Source organism: Rattus norvegicus, chromosome 2, assembly GCF_036323735.1.
Source record: "Rattus norvegicus strain BN/NHsdMcwi chromosome 2, GRCr8, whole genome shotgun sequence".
In the NCBI taxonomy this organism is placed as follows: Eukaryota; Metazoa; Chordata; class Mammalia; order Rodentia; family Muridae; genus Rattus; species Rattus norvegicus.
The window spans coordinates 27851285-27873259 of record NC_086020.1 but is presented as its reverse complement, the minus strand read 5'-3'; the positions used below and the strand labels follow the sequence as shown (position 1 = coordinate 27873259).

Here is a 21975-nt window from a genome sequence, read left to right as displayed (position 1 = left end):
AGGGAAAATTTATGCAAACAGCAATCAAGGCCCATGAAGATGGCTCAATCTGTAAAGTGCTTGCTGTGCAAATGTGAGGATCTGAGTTCAAATCCTCAGAACCCACGTGAAAGCTGAGTGAGCAAGGAGGCCTACCAGGGAATCCCAAAACAAGCTGTCTAGCAGGCTTCAAAAGCAGCAAGCTCCAAGCTCAGTAAGGCCTTCCCTCCCTCAGAGCACAAGGTGGAGAGTATCAAGGAAGATAGCTGGTGTCAGCCACCAGTCTCCAAGTGTGCACGCACACACACATATGAACACAAATGCATACATACTACACACTTACATATGGGGGAGGGGGAATAAGCAAATTGGTGCTGGCCTAAGCCTAGTGGATGGAGCAGATTGGAGCTGGAGGAAATGTCTAAAAAGCAGAGGGCAGGAGAGACAGTTCAGTTGCTAAAGTCTTGGCATGAAACCATTGAGGACCTGAGTTGAGCTCCAGAACTCATAAAGATCTGGGTACTGTGGCATTGTGCCACTTCTAATTCCAGTGCTGAAAAGGTGGATCCCTGGAGCTCGCTGGTGAGCCAGCCTTGTCTAACTGGTGAGCCTTGTTGCCAGACACAGAACCTGCCTCATAAAAAATAAATAAATAAAGGTTCCTAAGAAATGACACTGCAAGCTGACTGACTTCTGTCACACACACACACACACACACACACACACACACACACACACACACACACACACACACCAGGGGGAGTTGGATTCTGGTGATGGTAACCCAATTCTACAAGTTTCCTAAAATCATAAGTTTGCCTTACACAGAGGAGAGAACTATAATTATAATATATGGATTGTGTTTGTATCAGATTCTCTAAAATTAATTCTAAAAGGATACTTTAAAAATAGTCAAAGAGGTCTGATTGTGCGTCAGGAGATACTAAAACTGTTATTTTCTGGAAACAAATGACATGTTTGTCCATGGTTTCAGAGATGCTTGAGACATGGACAAGCACAGGCATAGGGGAACAGGGCAGCAAGAAAGCACAGCCATGGCAAGCATCGCCCCTGGGTGAAAGGGGACTTCATTAGACTATTTTCTCTGCATTTCTGCTTGAATTTTCTATGATTAAAAAATCAATGGCTACTGTAATGCCCATAAATGCAGTCAACACTGATTTCTGTGGTTTCCTAACATTGCCAACAAGTAGCACACCACACAGCATTTTAAGTAACTTTCTGTTTTTAAAATTGTCTCAAAGTAAAAGGAAAAAAATTTACCTGTAAGTCACCATTTGAAACTTAAAAAAATAAACCTTAATATGTGAACTTTTCTGTCTTTGGGGTTCCTTTGTGGGGTACCTCTACCTACATAGCTTACATAGTATATATGATGTGAGCTCACATAGTATATATGTTAGCTCACATAGTACATATGTTCTCATTACATACTTTATGCTGCACAGGGCATGAAGTAAATCCTGCAGGACTCATCTGTGTTAAACATGCCTGGCACCAGTGCAAGATATACAAGTCTTTTCAACTGACTTTTCCTTGTGCACATCTGCAGGCTTAGCATACATATATGCATAAGGAATCCAAAATCATGATCTGAATTATAACTAATGCAGCAGCAAATCTGACAGGGTCCACAGGGCTTTGATGTATAACTTGCTTTAAGATCTCCAGGGATCTGAGAGTTCCTGAGGGAGAAAGTGAGTCTAATTTCAGTTCAGACTTAGAAAAGCTAAAAGCATTAGACATATGTTTTCCTAAAATAGCCAAACATTGCTGGAGCAAAATGAGAATGTGCATATATTTGTGTTATAAACATGCACTTCACCTCACTCTTGCTCTCTTCTCGTACACTACAACATCTCTCATATACTCACTCTAAATGACCAAGGGTTAGCCCCAACATTCATGTTCACATACATGTACCTCCTGCATTTTTATTGCTATAACGAATCACTGGTGCATGGATTTAAGCAGTGATAAACAGAAAGAACAGACATGCTAGACTTGAAACACACATTTCTCTCAGTCTGTAGCCTCAATAGTTAAAACATTCTTTATGGGGGCTGGGGATTTAGCTCAGTGGTAGAGCGCTTACCTAGGAAGCGCAAGGCCCTGGGTTCGGTCCCCAGCTCCGAAAAAAAAAACCAAAAAAAAAAAACCATTCTTTATGCATCCCCTACTCCCCCACTTTTACATTTTTATATGAAAATCTAGCTAGAAATATTGAGCAATGGGGCTGGAGAGATGGCTCAGTAGTTGTGAATATGTCCGGCTCTTCAAGAGGACCTGAGTCGAACTCACAGCATCCCCATGGCAGCTCCCACCTGTCTGTAACCCCATTTCCAACACCCTCTCCTGGCCTCTGCAGGCACCAAGAATGCATGTGGTACACAGATATGCAGCAGAAAAACACGTAATGCATGTAATATAAAAATCTAAAGCAGGAGAGAAAGTCCTCACAGGTCCTTGGGGATACTAGGTGCCCCAAAGCATTGGTACTCACAACTAAAGCACACAGAAACCCTCTGTAAAATGCAGCAAGACGATGAGCGACTTCACTTTCTTCCTCTCTGGCCTGGAATGCTTTGAGTAGCACTGTCCAGAAAAAAGAAGAAAAACCACTTTCTGCAAGCTATCCACATACTGTAACCGCTGAACACATGTATGTTGGTTTTAATCACTTAAATATGAATATTGTGGAGCTGGAGAGATAGTTCAGTGGTTAAAAGAACTTGAAGTGCTTGCCAATTACAAGAGTTCAGCTCCCAGCACCGTCATAGCCGCCTGTAGCTCCAGTTCCAAGGGTTCGGACACCCTCCTCTGGCCGCTGGAAGCGCCAGGCAGACATGCATGTAGGCAAAACACCAGTCAATACACATAAAATGAAAATAGTATACTGTTTGTAAAAATGAATATTGTGACTTGGGAACTTTATATTTTTGTGTGCATATATGTACAGGTGGGTGCACACACACACACACACAGAGGTTAACTTCAGGTATCTTCAACTGTCTCCACTTTATTTTTTGAGACAGGGTTTCTCACTGAATTCAACTAGAATAGCTGGCCAACGAGCCTCCCATGTTTGCCCAGCCCCATCACTTGAATTGCAGGTGTATACTTCTATGCCTGACTCCTTATGTGGTACTGGACTATGAACTTGGGGTCTTGTATTAATGGAGTGAGCAGTTTACCATGTCCCAGCTTGTGGTTGTATTTGTTTTAGTTTGTTAAGATAGGGTCACATGTAGTTGACCTCAAACAAGCTATATAGTCAAGGATAACCTAAATATCCTGATCCTCCTGCCTCCACCTCCTCAGTGCTAGGACTATAGGCATGTGTCACCACTTTCATTAACTTTAAACAGTCAGGCATCATCCACGGCTACACTAACTGAACAGTGTGGCAGCAAGTGACAGTGCGCTGTTGTGCATTTGCTCACAAGAGGGTTATTAATAAACAATTTTATTCTAACAAACTCACAAATGCAAATACCATGCAGTTAGAACACACCCCGAGTCCATACATCTCATGGACCTCCCTCTAGGTGGATGTCAGTCCTCACATCTCATGGACCTCCCTCTAGGTGGATGTCAGTCCTCACATCTCATGGACCTCCCTCTAGGTGGATGTCAGTCCTCACATCTCATGGACCTCCCTCTAGGTGGGATGTCCTCTCTGAAGCCACAGAGCCTCAGTGAACTGTTACATTTTGGCTATCAATTACATTTGGGTAATCAATTCACTTACCCACCACAAAAATACAATACAAAGCTATGACAGAGTTTAACTAAAATAAATTAATTAGGTAAATTGCCTTTATAGTTTTGTTGAAAAGGAATCCCATATTATTTGTTCCTTCTTTCTGTGACATAACTGCATATTACTTTGCCCAACTAAAATCTAGTAGAACACTGAGAACATAACAGACCGAGTTAGTGTATACAAATAAGAATACAATAATTTAGGTATCAAAAACCAATCTCCCCTGAGAGTTAGAGCTAAGCATTTCATAGCTACAGAACCAAACTGATCAAAACTCAACTAAATTAAAAGATAATAGATTCTTTTACGTGTTCAAATGAAAAATAGAATAGAATACAGCCAGGTGTGGTGGCGCAAGACCTTAGCTCCAGCAGGTGAGAGAGAGAAGCCAACAGGTCTGTGAGACAGAGGCCAGCCTTGCTGACATAGTGAGCTGCAGGGCGGCCAGGGACGCAGAGAGAGGCAATACAACAATAACAAAAACAACAACAACAGCAACAACAACAACAACGGAGAAAGAGAATCAGGCTAGTATTTTTAAGCTGTTTGTTTGGTTGTTGAGATAGGGTTTCTCTGCGTAGCCCTGGCTGTCCTAGAACTTGCTCTGTAGATCAGGCTGGCCTTGGCCTCACAGATACACCTACCTCTGCCTCCTGAGTGCTGGGATTAAAGGTGTCACCACCACTGCCCAGCTAACAAACTATTTTATGTAAATTTGGGGACCAGCAAGATGGATTGGTGGCTAAAGGTACTTTCTGAAAACCTAATGACCCCAACTCAATACCTAGGATTCCCATGACAGAAGAACAAAACAAGGTGTCCTCTGATGTCTACACATGCTCTGTGGCCACATGAACTCACACATATTGCACACACAAATAAAAGGTAGTAACAATTTTCATGTAAATTTCAGTTAGTTAAAACTGTCATCTCACTACTGTCAGTTCATAAAGCTAGATGACGTTTTTCTTTATTTTACGCCATAATGTCACAAGTCATGTCAAGTACACAGAATAACAACTGTCATGATTCAGCTGACAGGCTGTGATAATGCAGCCCAGAGGTTTCTTCCTCAATGGCTCCAGCAGTAATCCTCTCCCCCAGAGGTTGTTTTCTTGTCTCCTACTCAGCTTCATCTACATCAGCTCCTAGCAATGAGACTTCCTCGTGATGCAGGACAGTAAATAACACTTTTAAAAATAATACTTGGTTCCTGTATGCACAAAATGGCGATGCTTTGCCAACTGTAAATGGACGTTCCCAAATAGAGGCTGCAACTTCAGAGGCTGAAGATTAATCAGAATTCCAATGTCGGAGAAACTGGGATGTTTCAAGTCCAAGGCCAAATCAACTTGGGCCATCTGTAGTTTCCTTAACTGTCATTAACTATCTCTGTGTTGACCTAACTGACCTAATAGTTTAGGTAAAGCCTTCGGAACATACAAACAGACCCCTACCACCCATCAACCAAAAAGCTAAGAATATCATCAGCTAGAACCTGTGGCATAGTTCAAAACTCCCCCAGACATTCCCACTAATGTATTTACAGAGTATGTCCCTTTATGAGTCTGTTGCTCTTCTGTTACTATAAAAACTCATGCAACCACTGCCACAATGGAACATGGAATTTCATTTAAATCTGTGATCCCAGGCCATGGCTATTAGCTCCATAATTAATATTCTCTATATCCTTTAAACAAAACTTCATCTTTAAATAAAGAGGAACTCATTAACTAATAAAACATGCAAGCTTTTTGTCAAGACATGGCCATAAATCAGAAAAGGGGGCAGTTCTGATTTGATACAAGAATGTTCGGGAAGTCCCACACCCGCGGATCCCGGCCCGCAGCAGCTCTCTGCTCCCAAACCCCGTGGGAGAGAGACCTCACCGCCTGATCAGGTGGGCACTCCTGAGGCTGCAGAGCGGAGGAGACCACCAACACTGCCCACCCCTGCCCACATCCCTGGCCCAAGAGGAAACTGTATAAGGCCTCTGGGTTCCCGTAGGGGAGGGCCCAGGAGCGGCAGGATCCCTGAGCCTGAGACACCGCCGGAACCTGAAGGAAACAGACCGGATAAACAGTTCTCTGCACCCAAATCCCGTGGGAGGGAGAGCTAAACCTTCAGAGAGGCAGACACGCCTGGGAAACCAGAAGAGACTGCACTCTGTGCACATCCAGACGCCAGAGGAAAACACCAAATGTCATCTGGAACCCTGGTGCACGGAGGCTCCCGGAAAGAGCGGCGCAGATCTTCCCAGTTGCTGCCGCCGCGGAGAGGACTTAGGCAGTACCCCACGAGCAAACTTGAGCCTTGGAACCACAGGTAGGACCAACTTTTCCCCTGCAAGAAACCTGCCTGGTGAACTCAAGACACAGGCCCACAGGAACAGCTGAAGACCTGTAGAGAGGAAAAACTACACGCCCGAAAGCAGAACACTCTGTCCCCATAACTGGCTGAAAGAAAACAGGAAAACAGGTCTACAGCACTCCTGACACACAGGCTTATAGGACAGTCTAGCCACGGTCAGAAATAGCAGAACAAAGTAACACTAGAGATAATCTGATGGCGAGAGGCAAGCGCAGGAACCCAAGCAACAGAAACCAAGACTACTTGGCATCATCGGAGCCCAATTCTCCCACCAAAGCAAACACGGAATATCCAAACACACCAGAAAAGCAAGATCTAGTTTCAAAATCATATTTGATAATGATGCTGGAGGACTTCAAGAAAGACATAAAGAACTCCCTTAGAGAACAAGTAGAAGCCTACAGAGAGGAATCGCAAAAATCCCTGAAAGAATTCCAGGAAAACACAATCAAACAGTTGAAGGAATTAAAAATGGAAATAGAAGCAATCAAGAAAGAACACATGGAAACAACCCTGGGCATAGAAAATCAAAAGAAAAGACAAGGAGCTGTAGATACAAGCTTCACCAACAGAATACAAGAGATGGAAGAGAGAATCTCGGGAGCAGAAGATTCCATAGAAATCATTGACTCAACTGTCAAAGATAATGTAAAGCGGAAAAAGCTACTGGTCCAAAACATACAGGAAATCCAGGACTCAATGAGAAGATCAAACCTAAGGATAATAGGTATAGAAGAGAGTGAAGACTCCCAGCTCAAAGGACCAGTAAATATCTTCAACAAAATCATAGAAGAAAACTTCCCTAACCCAAAAAAAGAGATACCCATAGGCATACAAGAAGCCTACAGAACTCCAAATAGATTGGACCAGAAAAGAAACACCTCCCGTCACATAATTGTCAAAACACCAAACGCACAAAATAAAGAAAGAATATTAAAAGCAGTAAGGGAAAAAGGTCAAGTAACATATAAAGGCAGACCTATCAGAATCACACCAGACTTTTCACCAGAAACTATGAAGGCCAGAAGATCCTGGACAGATGTCATACAGACCCTAAGAGAACACAAATGCCAGCCCAGGTTACTGTATCCTGCAAAACTCTCAATTAACATAGATGGAGAAACCAAGATATTCCATGACAAAACCAAATTTACACAATATCTTTCTACAAATCCAGCAATACAAAGGATAATAAATGGTAAAGCCCAACATAAGGAGGCAAGCTATACCCTAGAAGAAGCAAGAAACTAATCGTCTTGGCAACAAAACAAAGAGAATGAAAGCACACAAACATAACCTCACATCCAAATATGAATATAACAGGAAGCAATAATCACTATTCCTTAATATCTCTCAACATCAATGGCCTCAACTCCCCAATAAAAAGACATAGATTAACAAACTGGATACGCAATGAGGACCCTGCATTCTGCTGCCTACAGGAAACACACCTCAGAGACAAAGACAGACACTACCTCAGAGTGAAAGGCTGGAAAACAACTTTCCAAGCAAATGGTCAGAAGAAGCAAGCTGGAGTAGCCATTCCAATATCAAATAAAATCAATTTTCAATTAAAAGTCATCAAAAAAGATAAGGACACTTCATATTCATCAAAGGAAAAATCCACCAAGATGAACTCTCAATCCTCATCTTCGATTGGTTTATATACAAGTGTGCAATTTCTAGGCTTGAAAGTAAAATGATGCTATCTGGTGCTGGATAGAGGAGCCTTATTTTTTATTATGGCAGCTTGCTATTTTTGTAACATGGTGATTTGGTTGAACACAATAAAGTACAGTAGTAACTGATCTCCCCCTCTTCCTGGATGAGTGAGGAGATGATTAAATGTTGATGTCAGCATCCATGAGCATATTCAGATGAGCTTCTGCTTCTGTTGAAAAGGATGCTGTGTTTGATTGTGGTCCGAAGCTTTGAAGCACTACTTGGCATCTCCTTCCTTGGAGGTCTCACTGTTTAAACATAACAGATTTGATAGCTTGTTGGTAAGGTGAGGTCCAGCTTGTCTCCACTAGGTCATCTTCATGTGAATCCGGTGGTTATACGGCTTTGTTCTAGGGATATTTCATTTTTTTAATAATGGTTTTAGCTGACATTCATGGAGAGAATGAATCCTTAGAAGTGTGCCACTAGTGAAAGGAAATCCTGTCTAGAGTATGTTTCTTTACAAAGCTGTGTCACACCATCCTTTGGGCCCTCTGCTGGAAAAGTAGAATCAAGTCTCAAATAATGCCTTTTAAATTGTATCCTCTAGTATTATAGATGTAGGACAGTACTGTATCATACCTCTGTGGATGTAAAATAGCTTGTACCTGCTTTATGATACGTAGTAGTGACCGTGCTTTATCAGAGCTGTTTTTAATGATGTTGCTCAGAATGTTTTCTTTCCAGATGATGATTGAGAAGCTAATTTAAAAAAAAAATGGTGCCAGGTACCACAAGAGTAACAGAACTGTGCTGTTTTCTCGGGTTTTGTTTTTTTACTTTTTTTTTTTAATGGAGTGTGCTGGATGTCTCTACAGTTTTGTTCAGATGACTGCAGAACCTGGAAAAGCTGTTGCTGCTGTTGATGCATAACACACTGCTATTATTGGTCTTTTTATATAAATATAAATATATATATACAGATATATAATTTGAATTTTTTGAAACTTTACCTGTGCTGTCAACTTTCGAAAAAAGTATCCCCGTTTACTGTGTTGAGTTGGCACTGTACAGAAATTAACAGCCATATTGGTCTAGAAATGTTGAACTTAAGTTTTTTCCATTTGTACAGGGGTAACACACTGTATTAAATATGTAAGGTCTTATATACGTGGGTTTGATTAAAAAAACTAATAAAGTATTCTCTAAATTAAACAAAAAAAAAGGCATCTGCGACCATTTAAAAAAAAAAAAAAAAAGAATGTTCTAGGGGCTGAAAAACAGCTCAGCTATCAACAGCCCTTGCTGCTCTTACCGAGGATCTGGGTTCAGGTCCCAACACACGCACGCACACACACACACACACACACACACACACACACACACACCTCACACTCTCTCTCTCTCTCTCACACACACACACACAAACACACCTCACACACTCTCTCTCTCACACACACACACACACACACCTCACTCTCTCACACACACACCACACACACACACATCTTTCTTTCTCTCTCTCTCTCTCTCTCTCTCTCTCTCTCACACACACACACACACACACACACACACGAGATAAACAAATATTTTAAATGTTCTAAGAGAAATGTGATGCTAGAAGGTGGTGTTTCCTGCCTTCTCTCTAAGTTATCTTTAATGGCCAATTGGCTCTAAAGTCTGTGTGAGTGGCCAGCACTAGTGCAATAGATTAGCACTCATCTTCCTGCCTTGGCACACCTACCTAAAGGTAGCAGAGTTTACAAATTAGAAGTCAAACCTCACTGGAAAATACATCACCTTACACAAACTTGCTTCAGTGCCTCGTGTAGTAAGATAAGCAGTCCATGTCGATGTGGTTTTTACAGGCCTAGGGAGCTGGCTCAGGTGGTGCAGTGCCTGCCACCCAAACCTGAGGACTAAACTCAGATCTCTAGCAGCTGTGTAAAAAGCAACACTGTGCCCGTACGTCTGGTCCGAGGAGGCAGAGGCAGAAGTCTGCTGTAGTCTTACCAAACCAGTGAGCTCCAGGTTCAAATAAGGGGAAGTGATAAAAACATCTGGAATCCACACGCATGCGCACACACAGGCACATTCTCTTTTTATGTTTACTCCAAAGGCTGTTTGATCTGTCTTTTTCTGTTTTCATATCACCCAATATCATTTATTCAACAAATAATTTCTTACCACTTAGCATCACATGTCATGTACACAGACCAATACCCACAAAGTAAGATGAGTCCTGGATCTGATTCTCCTCAAACTCAGACTTCATCATATCTTTATGCGCCAGGGCAGACTCTCCTGTGATACACCCCACTAAGTCCCCATGTTCTCTCTTTGCCTCATCCCAGTTTCCTCTTTGGAGCTTGACCAGCAGGCCCAGCTTCTGCTTCTTTCCAGCTCTGGAGACAGCTCTAGGAGCTGCTCTGGTGCAGCAGACATTTGAGGCCTATAGGATATGGACTGCACACCTCGAGAGAACACAGAAATACTGTTGGAGGAAGAGGAAGAAAGTTCTAAGGAGGTAGACATGGACTCTGAGCTTCCATGCAGAGGAGCAGAGAAATGGGTAAGAGGTGGGATTTGTTGTTCTGATTACAAGTGATGGGGAAAAGGACTGTGAGAGAGCTGAGATAGAAGTAACTCCAGAACCCTGAGATTCTAGAAGTCAACAGTGCCTCTGCATGTAGATTTAGAAGCTTTGAGGCAAGGAAATGTAAGGTCTTAGAACTTGTGGTGGTTTGAATGTGCTTGGCGCTATTAGGAGGTATGGCCTTGGAGTAGGTTGTGGCCTTGTTAGAGGAAGTGTGTCACTGTGTGGGGTGGGCAATAAGACCCTCCTCCTAACTCCCTGGGAGCCAGTCTTCTAGAAGCCTCCAGATGAAGAAGTAGAACTCTCAGCTCCTCCTGCACCATGTCTGCCTGGATGCCTCCATGCTCCCACCTTGATGATAATGGACTGAGCTTCTGAACCTGTAAGCCAGCCCCCATTAAGTGTTGTCCTTCTAAGAGTTGCCTTGGTCATGGGCTCTGTTCACAGCAGTAAAACCCTAACTAAGACAGTAATCTACACAAGGTCTACTGAAAGATGAGACATCAGAAAAGGAGGGAATTTCACCCAGAAACCTTTTCTTCTGTTGTTGAATATGTTTGCAAAATAAAGGGTATATTTAAATTACAATTTAAATAATAAAACACCCAAGTTTCCACCTCCCACATAGACAGCATTTTTCCCATTTTTTTTCTCCAGCTCCTTGAAATTCTTCAAACAATTCAGTGGATGCATCTCAGGTATGTATCATTTTCTCATACTACAGAATGCTCTGGTGCACTTAACCTCAGTATGCTTACAAGTTTTTTTAGATGGATTAAAATAAAACTATTCTTTCTATACTAATATTAAAGCTTAAAATGTAGGCCACTTTATTGCTGTAAATTCAGTCAAAATGTATATGATCCAACTAATTTCCTATTTCAAAATGGGAAAGAATTTGAAAGATACAGTCCTATGACTTCATAAATACTTAAGGAGGAAAGAAACTAAAGGCCCCAGTTTCCCCTACATGAACTATTAACCTCATGCACGAACAAGAAGAGGTTAGGAAGAGTTGCCTCCTGACCAGTAAACATGTATTTGCCCAGCAGCCACTAGGCTTCCCATGCTTTTTAAGCAACAATTAAGCTGTGTGCTCTTTTCATCTCTTATGTGACCTCAAACACCTGCCATTGCCTTGGTAACTAAGTGCATATGTCAGCACCACCCTACTCTGCTTCTGAGCATTTGCCAGCTGCCAAGAACTTTTCACAAGAAATCGGTATGAGTGGACTGTGCCTAACCGAAGCTGATGGTGCAGGAGGAGCTAACCGAAGTGCTTCCTGTGTGGAAATATGTCTCGGTTGCTCTTTCCCTCAAATCTCTCTGTTTAGACTAAGACTATGGATCATCCGCACTCTCCGGATGATACACAAACCCCAAGATATTTGTTGATGATATCTGTTTCTCTTAAGAAAAATTACACTCTTACATTTTCCAACCATAGTTGCCAAACATAGAAAACAGTTCCTATGTACTTCCAACCCCCCTCCATGGGTCCTACTACAAGGAGGCTAGGGATGTTGTCAGAAACACAACTTTTCAACAAGTGTTGATGTTATATGCTTGCCTTTTTACCCCCTTGCCAACACACTGACTTGACTCAAAATCAATCCCTATACCTAGAATAAAGAACAAAAAAGAAAACTAAATAACACTGCCCAGACACTGACCAACAAGCATTTTTAAATCATCTTGCCTTATACGCATCAGCAGCACAGAGTACTGTCTTGTTAGAAATGACTGTGCCAGAATCACACTATCACTAATGGCCAATCAAGGACTACAGCATGTTTGGCAACATGGAAAAGCCATGTTGCATTTCTTCTGAGTCCCCAACATCTCAAAATAGCAATAGGACAGAACTGTTTCTCTACAACTAAAAGAAAAGCCTACCTCAGTGAGAGGTGTGCTGGCTAATTTTATGTCAACTTGACAAAGCTAGTCATCTGAGAAGATGGAACCTTGATTAAGAAATTGCCTCCATAAGATCAGGCTGTAGGCTAGCCTAAAGGCCATTTTACTTTATTTTATTCTTCTTTTTCTTCTTAGATACAGCTTCTCTGTACAGAGCTTTGTTTGTCTTGGGACTTGTTATATAGACTAGGCTAGCCTTGAACCAGCCTCTACCTCCCAAGTGCTGGGACCAAAGGAATGCACCAGCACATGGGCCATTTTTTTTAAATTAGTGATTAATGTGGGAGGGGCCAGTCCATTGTAGGTAGTGCTAGCCTAAGCTAGTGGTCCTGGTTATAAAAAAGCAGGCTGAACAAGCCATGGGGAGCAAACAAATAGCAACACTCAGCCATGGCCTCTGCCTCAGCTCCTGTCTTCAGGGTCCCACCCAGTTTGAGTCCTGCCTTGACTTCCCTAAGAGACTGATTTAGGATACAAAAGCCAAATAAACTCTTTCCTCTGAGTTGCTTTTGTTCATGTTGCTTTATCACAGCAATAGTAACCCTAAAACAAGACACAATAATCTCTTAACCTGTACCCAAAGCAAACCCTACCTAAAAGTTAGCCTTTGTAGTTCTGCCTAAAGGGAAAATTCTCACCATAATTTCAAATCTAAATGTCTCATAGCTTACAAACAGTTCTCAGAGAAGCTGCTAGGCTTAAAATGAAAATGACACTCTTGAGTCTTCCATTGGGGAAATCTAAGATAGAGGGTTTCCTGGCAAGTGTGTGCTCCTCCCTCTACTGTGGAAACAGTCTAGTCACTGGAGTTTCCAAGAGTGGCATATTAACTCTTCCAACATACCAGGGCGCCATTTACTAAATTACCTTTTTGAAGATACTACATGGCCCCCCAGTCCTTCGGAAAAGGTAATTAGCCTCCCTCAGGTGCCTGGTTTATTTGAAGTGAGCACTGTGCTCACCACAAGTCATGGATGATCTCTTTTTGTGAAAATGGAAACATGTTACTTGCTGTCAGTAGTGACTTTTTTCACCTTGATTATCATAGTTTATATGCATCTTCATTCATTCTGTCTGTGTCTCTGTCTCTCTCCCTCTCCCTACCCCCCCCACTTTCCCCCTCTCTCTGTCCATATATCCTGCCCAGTTTGCTTTCTACTGCTGTGATAAGGATCAGGACTCAAAACCAACTTGGAGAGGAAAGGGTTTATTTGGCTAACATGTCCAGATCATATTCATCATTGAGGGAAGCAAAGATGGACACCCAAGCAGGAGCCTAGAACCAAAAACTGAAGCAGAGACCATGAAAGAACATTATAGACTTGCTCCTCATGGCTCTCTCAATTGCTTTTCTATATAACCCACAATCTCCTGTCCAGGGGTGGCACTTCCCACAGTGGGTTGGGCCCTCTCTTATCAATGATGATCAAGAAAATGCCCAACAGGCTTGCCTATAGGGTGGCTTGATGAAGGCAAGTGTCTCAACTGAAGTTACCGCTTCCTAGATGACTAGCTTGTGTCATGTTCACACACACACACACACACACACTCACACTCACACACACTCACACACACACACACTCACACATCAGTACCAAGTACACATGTACTATATTAGACTATAAATCATTATTAATATTAGTTCAAAATGGCCCCTCATGCCTTGCCCTGATCTACTTTAGAGACCAGATCTAGTTACAGTTTCCATATTTTAGGAGATAGTAGATTATTTAATGATTAATACATAAACAACTAAAACATACTTTATAGATCTACACATAAGATCTGAAGAATTCCGGCAAGATAGACAAAGACACTCAGTGCCTGGCTGTCCTATAAACTCACCTCTTTCAGGAAGCCTTGCCCAGGAGTTCATTCCCCTACAGAGGCCTGCTTCTTTGGATTCCAGTTGTAGTTAAGATTTGTATCAAGGCACTGAGTGACCAGCCCATTAAAAACTGTCTCTAAAATAATTAGTTCTAAATATATTTGTTTTATCACCCCAATTATATGGGCTGTACCCCTTTAGAGCTTGGGTGTCATATATTTCTCTTGCACCCTGCCTTTGCCCAAAATTTGTTATTGATCTGTAAGCATAACTCTCTGTTAGATGAGAAAACCAAGGTTATTTACCATGAGGAAACGAAGACTGTGATTAGGGATGAGCTCTGCTCACTCAATGCCCTGAAGGGATACAAGTCCACTTGAGCATGGCTCTGGCAGGCCTTAGCCTTCCCACCCATTCTCTCTGCCTTGCTAAAATCTGTCAGATCACATTCCTAAAGCTAGCCACTAAGGTTTATACCTTTATTTAGACACTTCCTCCTCCTAAAGTTGACTACCTAGGTCCAGCTATCAAAGTACTGGAGTCCAGCAATCAAAGCTCCCTTTGGCTCATCTAATTAACATGTCAATTAAAATTAAACACCTCATCCTAGCATAAGGTTTCCCCTTTACCTTTGTAAACCACCACTTGATTATGGGCCACTTCTAGCTCCTCTCTATCCAGAGGCAGTCCTTTGTCCCCACCCCTCCCCCTGGGACAAATACCTCTAATTCCTCTCTCTCCCCTTTGCCCCTTTCCTCCTTTCTTTTCTGTTCTCTTCCCCTCTCCCTCTTTCTTATCCCTTATCCCTGCCCTGTCCCTCTGGGGCAAATAGATTGCCTTCATGCTAAGAACTTGGCCTTGGGATGTCTTAAGCCAACTTTGAGATTCCCTACAGTGTCCACATTTGCTAGGCTCTTACAGTCAGAAGAATCCACAGAAGTTCTTCCCACTGCACCAACTGCAAAGGTTTCTGGGCCAAAACATGAAGACTAATCCACAACTTTCTGACTCACTCTCACCACCAGAAGCACTGCACATCCCTAGAAGGTTCCTTAGCTCCCCAAATTCCTAGCTTACACCACTGACTCCATGTTGGCAAGGTTGTCTGAAGAGTTTGTCACTGTGTGGCCACAACCCCTTCTCACCCCTTGCACAAGTTAAGACAGCCATTTGCTCTTCTTCCCCCAACCCTTCCTGCAAGGAGAAAACTCCAGGCTAATACATCTTCACTCCTTGTCCGTCCATTTCTGACAACACACCCAAGAGTGCCCACCCAGGGCCTCAGTTTTTTACCATATATGGACATGATCACAGCTCCTCGCTCACAGGTCATCATGCCCTGCTCAAGATCCATAAAACAGCCCCACTTTACCTTGGACTTGTAACTTCACTGACTGCCACCTTTGAGATCAATGAACTCACCCAAGAGCTGCCTCCTAAGAAACCTGCCTTTATCCACTTTAAATCTGGTCTAATCTGCCCTATCAATCACATCAGAATTAGAGTCTTAGACATAAAGTCTATCTGGTAGTCTACCACAGCTACAAAGTGAAATGACAACTTACGAAAGTATTAACAAGTCTAAAAATATTCATTATTAAGAGATCTGACAGCCCTTAATAAGAGATGAGACTGAATGAAGAGCGCAGAGGCAAGCTAGGCTTAATAAAAGAATTTCCCTACTGTGGGCCGAGATTAGACATCTACCATGCATTCAAGTGGAGCCTGCAAGACCACTTGCTGTGGTCATGGAATCAGAACTGGATGATTTTAAAAATCCGTTAACGTTGGGCATGTAATGCACACCTTTAGTCCCAGCGGAGGCAGGCAGATGTCAGTGAGTTTGAGTCCAGCCTAGCCTACTGAGCGAGTTCCAGAACAACCAGAGATGTTACACAGAGAAACTCTGTCTCAAAAAACCAAAAAATAAATAAAAAAGATTCATTCAGATACTAAGGTTTTATATGTATGATTAATGATGTGTTTAGTTAACACAAGGAGAAAATGGAAAAGTGGCTTATCCTGAGTTGTAACTATTTAATGTCCAATGCCAAGAGACCGCCCCCCCTCAATGAAGTCCTTCAAGGACTGATAAGAAGCATCTGTCTGAAACACCGAAGACTACAGGGCCACTACCTATGCACAGTTGGGTCTTCCTTTCTCCACCTACAGTCCCATCTTCCTGAAAGTATGGGGTAATAGTGAAAGTGTCTTACCACCTCTGCCCAGAGCCCACGTCACAAGGCAACATGTTCATTGATAAAGACTTCATACACAGTAAAGAGGTTTCTGTGTGGCACATTTTAACTCTCTTGAATTAGCCTCTGGAAGGATGCGGTTCATAAGAAAGTGGTGCTTCTGGATGCTTGAACCTTTATTTTATGCAGCTAACATGTCCCTTGTTTAAATTACAAGTGTGAGTTATTAAACTTTAAATTTAGGAAATTTCCTCCCCTGAAAATCTGCTAAGAGAGATGTCTACATGTCACTTCAGTATTGCTGAATAATCCGAAGATGGGACTTGGGGAACCATCTCTGCCACCTGTTGTGTGACCTTTGGCTGAGTCTCAGTTTCCTCGTTCACACATCAGGAATATGCTTTACATGTGTGCCATGATTGAGTGAGATCACATGCTCTGTACTTCAGACATGGATTCAGATAAAGGGACTGAAGAGAAGACAGTGAATAAACACCCTCTGAAAATAGAATTTCTAAAATAAATGCAGAATACATGACATTAAAACAAAGTAACCCCAGAACTCAGAATGTTGAGGCCAAAATCTTTCAAGTTTGAGGCCACTGAGACCCTCTTACAAATTTTGTCTAGTTAATTAAACAAGAATAGTTTTTAAACAAGTCAGTTTAGTTTCAGTGACTTCAGTTTTATGATTATAAAAATCTAGAAATAATTTTAGTATATATGCTGTATTTTGCTGTTTTACAGTGTGTTTTTTTTTAATTTCCTAAGAATGATACTTTTTTGCATGTTAAAGGTTTCTACGGTTTTTAGTCTGACCTTGAGTTTATCTTAAATGGAATCAGTAAGTACTGTGAACAAAAGCATAGAAAGCCCGTGACATTTCAATGAAAGTTATAAAGAACATATACTGCATATGGCATGCAGGTTAATTACGTATTTCCTGGTACTTAGGAGTTATTTCAGAAGTGAGATTATGACAGCAAGAGCCACGGCAACAAGTGCGACGGAGATCCAATATGGCCTTACAGATGGCAACTGGGACGTGCGGGTCCTGGAACATGAGAATGGGAGATGCAGCTTAGCTACACAAACAATTAGCTGTGCCTGCTTAAACACTGTGACACCGTCAGAATTGGAAAAAGATCCTCTGTGGAACTCATACAAGAGTTTTCTTGGTGCTGTCACATAGGAAATCTCATAAACCCACGCCTTATCTTGATAGTGCATAACTGAGAAAAAACAAAGGCCAGAAGCAGTGAGTGCTCTGCTCCTCTGCTAAACAGGCCCAGTTCCTTCACTAATAGTTCCTTTACTGAAAGCTCTGCACTGATAAGAGCCGAGAGCAGGCAGGGCCCCCCTTCGTTGCTGCTTTTGTTTTTAAAAATGAAGCATAATTTCTGTATTGGATATGACGATGGGCTTACAGCCATTAGCTATCATGTTAATAATTTAGAAAATACATGCCCAATCACTTGTGTTCTTTCAATTCCTATGAACACAGCTGCAGCCCACATTAGAAGCGAGAATGAATGAATATTTTTCAGATGAGATGTTTGGGCTGAATTATTAGGGTAGCCTGTACTACAAAATTACTAATAAACATTGCTTCTGGCTCAATTTAGCCTGAACTCAGTGAACCTAGCCAATGGTGACAAATCAAAACTCTGAAATACCCTATGAATGAATCTAGCTAATCAAGAGCCCTGTAGGAAGTAGATGCCAGGATTAATGAGCCAGTAGTTCCACCATGCCATGTTGTTATTTCTTCACACAAATGCCCTCAGATGAGATTATCTTTATGTCTGAGAGGGAGAAAGGGAAGGTTACATTCTTTCAACTGACAGGCTAACTACCGTCATTAGGGTACACATCTGTCTGAGCTGAGCTTTTTCTTTATCCCAAAAATTAAAACACAAGGTCCGCCATGCAGATTAAAAACGTTTTCATTTTCAGGGAACGAAGTCACTGAGAGCAATAAATAACAAACCACCCCAGAGCTGGAATTCCATCTTCCTCTTCTGTGTATCACTCCTTACAAGTTCCTTCATTTACCAGAATTGTTCTGCATCCCATTTTATGCTCAATATCTGACATCATCTTTAGCATCTTCACCGTATTTTTTCCATCAACAGCAAAAGCAAATGCAGCATCATTACTACATCATTACTCATATGGTACATAGAATACTTAGTGCCAATTCTGAGAAGAAAATTAAGATACAAGGATAAATATGTATATGGAAATAAAGCAATCATATAGTTATGTCATAATGGACTTTGACTTTTCTGGCTTGCAGATAGTAACAGATGTCAAAAGGGCTACTCAGCAAAGTGCGATTCATCAGAGGCTGGACGGCTAGCATGCTGTGCTCATCTGACTTGCACTCTGATATTTTACACTGCTACTTGCTCCTTACTAACCTTAATTAGTTATAACATTAGCAAACTGCAGTTAGAGTTGCTTTCAATAATGAGTAAAAATAACATGAAATATTATTCTGTTGGGTTTTTTTTTTTATTCCCTCAAAAGGCAAACCCTTTCATGCTTGTAATTGAGATTCTCAATCTGCCTTTATCTTTGTTAAACTGTCAACCTCAACACTTTGGCTAGGTTAGCCTTCTCCTATCCTAATGGTACATATGACTTTAAACTGTTCAGGATTCTTATTACACACACACACACACACACACCACCACCACCACCACCACCACCACCACCACCCACTACCACACAAACAAATATTATCCCAGAGCCAGGTCAAGTGAAAAACTCTCTATACTTTCATTTTAACGCTGGTAAAATAAGCACGACATTACAAAACGTGTCTTTGAAAACCTCTATCACTTCAGTTGATTGCAGCTTCTCATCGGTGTTCTGAGTTAGCCCTTTTTTGGGGAAAAAAAGAAGAAGAAAGAAAGAAAGATATTATTTCCCTTGCCTTTGAGAAATACAAATTTTAAAGATTCTATTTAGCAGCCTTTATTGCATTCCTACATCATAAAGTTATGCTTTATAGCAACATAAAAAAGCTGTAAAATTAGCTCTTGTAAACAACCTTCCATGCTCACTAGTGAAGCCATCAGCGGTGATTTGTACTGATCTCTTGAATGCAGCTTGACATTATGGTATCCAAAAGGTTTTTTTTAAGCATTAGCATAAGACAAGGGAGAACATAAGACATGCAAAAAAAAATTAGTCTTCATCTCCTGATGCTTTATAAACATGAAGATTTTCCTGAATTTTAAGAAATATTTCAAAAGTACAGAAATGTTCCATTTTTATCCGGCATGGTGTGCAAGTGGTCTGGTTCTCGGGATGCAGGGGCAGGAGAAGCACTTCAAGTTCCAGGCTAGCCTGGGCTACATACACAGGCCCTATCTCAAATGCAACGATAGGTTGCATTTTAATATGAAATCCAAAATTATCGACCTTCTCTCTTACTATGTTCATGTTTCTTTGAGAAATGTACAACTGAAAGACCCTGTAAATTCGCTGACTTGCATATAGTTAAAAATCCCTTATGTAATACGAACAGATGGTTTTCTTTATCATAGAAAATCATTCCTTTCTGCCTTCACCTTTGAGGGGATCCTTTGTGCTCTGGTTGTTGATCATTACATGTAGGTCTTAAGGTTGGCACAAGACTGTAATCTAGGATAAGGGTGCTTTTAGGGTCCGGCAACCAAATGAGAAATCCTCCCGTGGGAAACGGGGTGCCCTCCCAATGCCTATAAGGACCATTAGATTTCAGATTGATCTGGTTAGTTTTCCAAAGCAAGGCTGTGATATCGATTTGCCTCCGGGTCTAAACCACGCCGGCGACCTTCCCCGCCGCCTGGTCCGGAAGAAACAGCAATTTCTACCGCGCCTTGAGGGGAAATCCGGGCAGCACGTGGCTGAACTAACTCCGAGGTCAGCTGTCACCTGGAAGCATGGACTCCTAAGAGAAAACCAGAGCAGGCCAACGGGGGGACGCCGGAGGAGAAACCAGGCGTCTCTCGGGACGGGCCACCTCTCCGGAATCCTGCCTTTGCCACCACCAGGGCTGCCCGGGAAGCAGAGGCCCGCGGCCGCCTTACCCACAATGCCCTTGGGGAGCTGCGCCCACGCGCGGCGGACCAGTCGCGGCCTAGCGATACGCCGTGGCGGCTGTCAAGGCTGAGGCTTTCTAACCGCGGCCTCCTCTGGCCACAGCCCTCACCTCAGGCGCGTGCAGTCCGCGGGGGGCGCCCTCCGCGCCTCCGTCGACGAACCCGAGAGTCGTGTCAGCGCTCGACCCTGTTGCCCACCTGCCCTGCCCCAGAGCCCGGCGCTAGGCCCAAAGCCTCGCGATACTCAGCTCGCGTGGAAAGCTCGCGCCTCGGGCTTCCCGCCGGACAGGCCTTGCAGGCCAGGCCCTGTGTGCTGCACAGCAGTCAGCCTCGCTGTAATGACCTCACGGCGCTGCCCAGGAAGAAATTCCGAGTCTATTGCAGGGGCGAAGGGCCCAGGCACCCCAACCACCACCTCCCCAGCTAAGGCTCTCCCTCTCCCCGCCCTTCTGAGACCCCCGCTTCCTGCCAGTCAGCATTACACCAGAACCCATCATCCTCTGTACCACATACCGAAAACGGTTTTATTTTCTCCAGTTACATTTAACTTAATATAAACGCGTCCGGAAAAGTCAAATGATATGCTTTATATTAGCTCAAACATTTATTAAGAAAACCAAAGTCCATAAATAAGCACAGACATTAAGTTAAAACATACCACAAATTGACCAGTATGTAACAAGAATGCTTTATCTACACAAAACATCCTATTTCACATGTTTGTTCATTCTTAGAAAGCGCTTCTGTTCTCTGGGTTTGGATTTGACCAGCACATGCAGAAAGAGCTGATTGTGTTTCTCTGTACAAAGTTGCAGGGTTGTAGATGTCCGCCTGCACCCACCGGCGGCCGGCAGGAGGCCGAGGGGGCACGAAGGACGCGATAGGACGACCACAAAACAACCAAGGGCACAGAGCAGCGAGAAGAGAAAAACGGAAAAGGAAGCAAAAACGAACACCAGTCTTGAAGGATCTAGAAAAGAGATGTGTGGCTTTTTGCTTTTACAAAAAGGAAAGAAAAAATTTTTTCCTTACATGTGTGTTTTGTTCTTCCTAGAAAGGCCTATCAAAATGGGAAAGACCACCTCTTCATCACATAAGTGCCTAAGTCTGCTCCAGCCACCCAATCCGCTGCCTTGTTCCTCCTGAGAAGCCTTCCCTTCTACCCCCTCACACAGTTGAGCTTAAGAAAAGAAAATTCGAGCTGTAAAGAAAGCGGTCTTTTTTGCAAGCCAATAGAGGGTTGCATGGACGTGACTGGATAGACAGGGTAGGGTGGTGGTCCGGGAAAGAAAGAGAGGAGGTCGGAGAAAGAATACGGGGCTAAATCAAATGACATCAGTTGGGCCCTCAGTTGAGGCGGTTGGTAGCAGATGCTTGTCCACCTTTAAGACAAAAATCCCTAACATTGTGCTGTACCTTGAACACGTCCGTGTGTGACCAAGATGCACGGTGTGTGTTTGCGCGTGTAGTGTCTGAGCGTGGGTTAGTGTGTGTGTGTGTGTGTGTGTGTGTGTGTGTGTGTGTGTGTGTGTGTGCGTGTGCGT

At 42.7% G+C, this 21975-nt stretch overlaps 1 long non-coding RNA gene across 2 annotated transcripts; it reads right to left on the bottom strand.

The window, feature by feature from the left end:
• Window positions 1-19097: 19097 nt before the first annotated feature.
• On the bottom strand, window positions 19098-20436 carry LOC108350223 (uncharacterized). 2 transcript variants are annotated; one of them, XR_010064038.1, is made up of 3 exons: window positions 20265-20409; window positions 19919-19991; window positions 19098-19225 (listed from the first exon to the last, which is right to left on the bottom strand). It is a non-coding gene; the product is annotated as an uncharacterized LOC108350223 (long non-coding RNA). The 2 variants fall into 2 exon arrangements; XR_005500509.2 differs by lacking the exon at window positions 19919-19991 and having other exon boundaries at window positions 20265-20436.
• Window positions 20437-21975: the final 1539 nt, after the last annotated feature.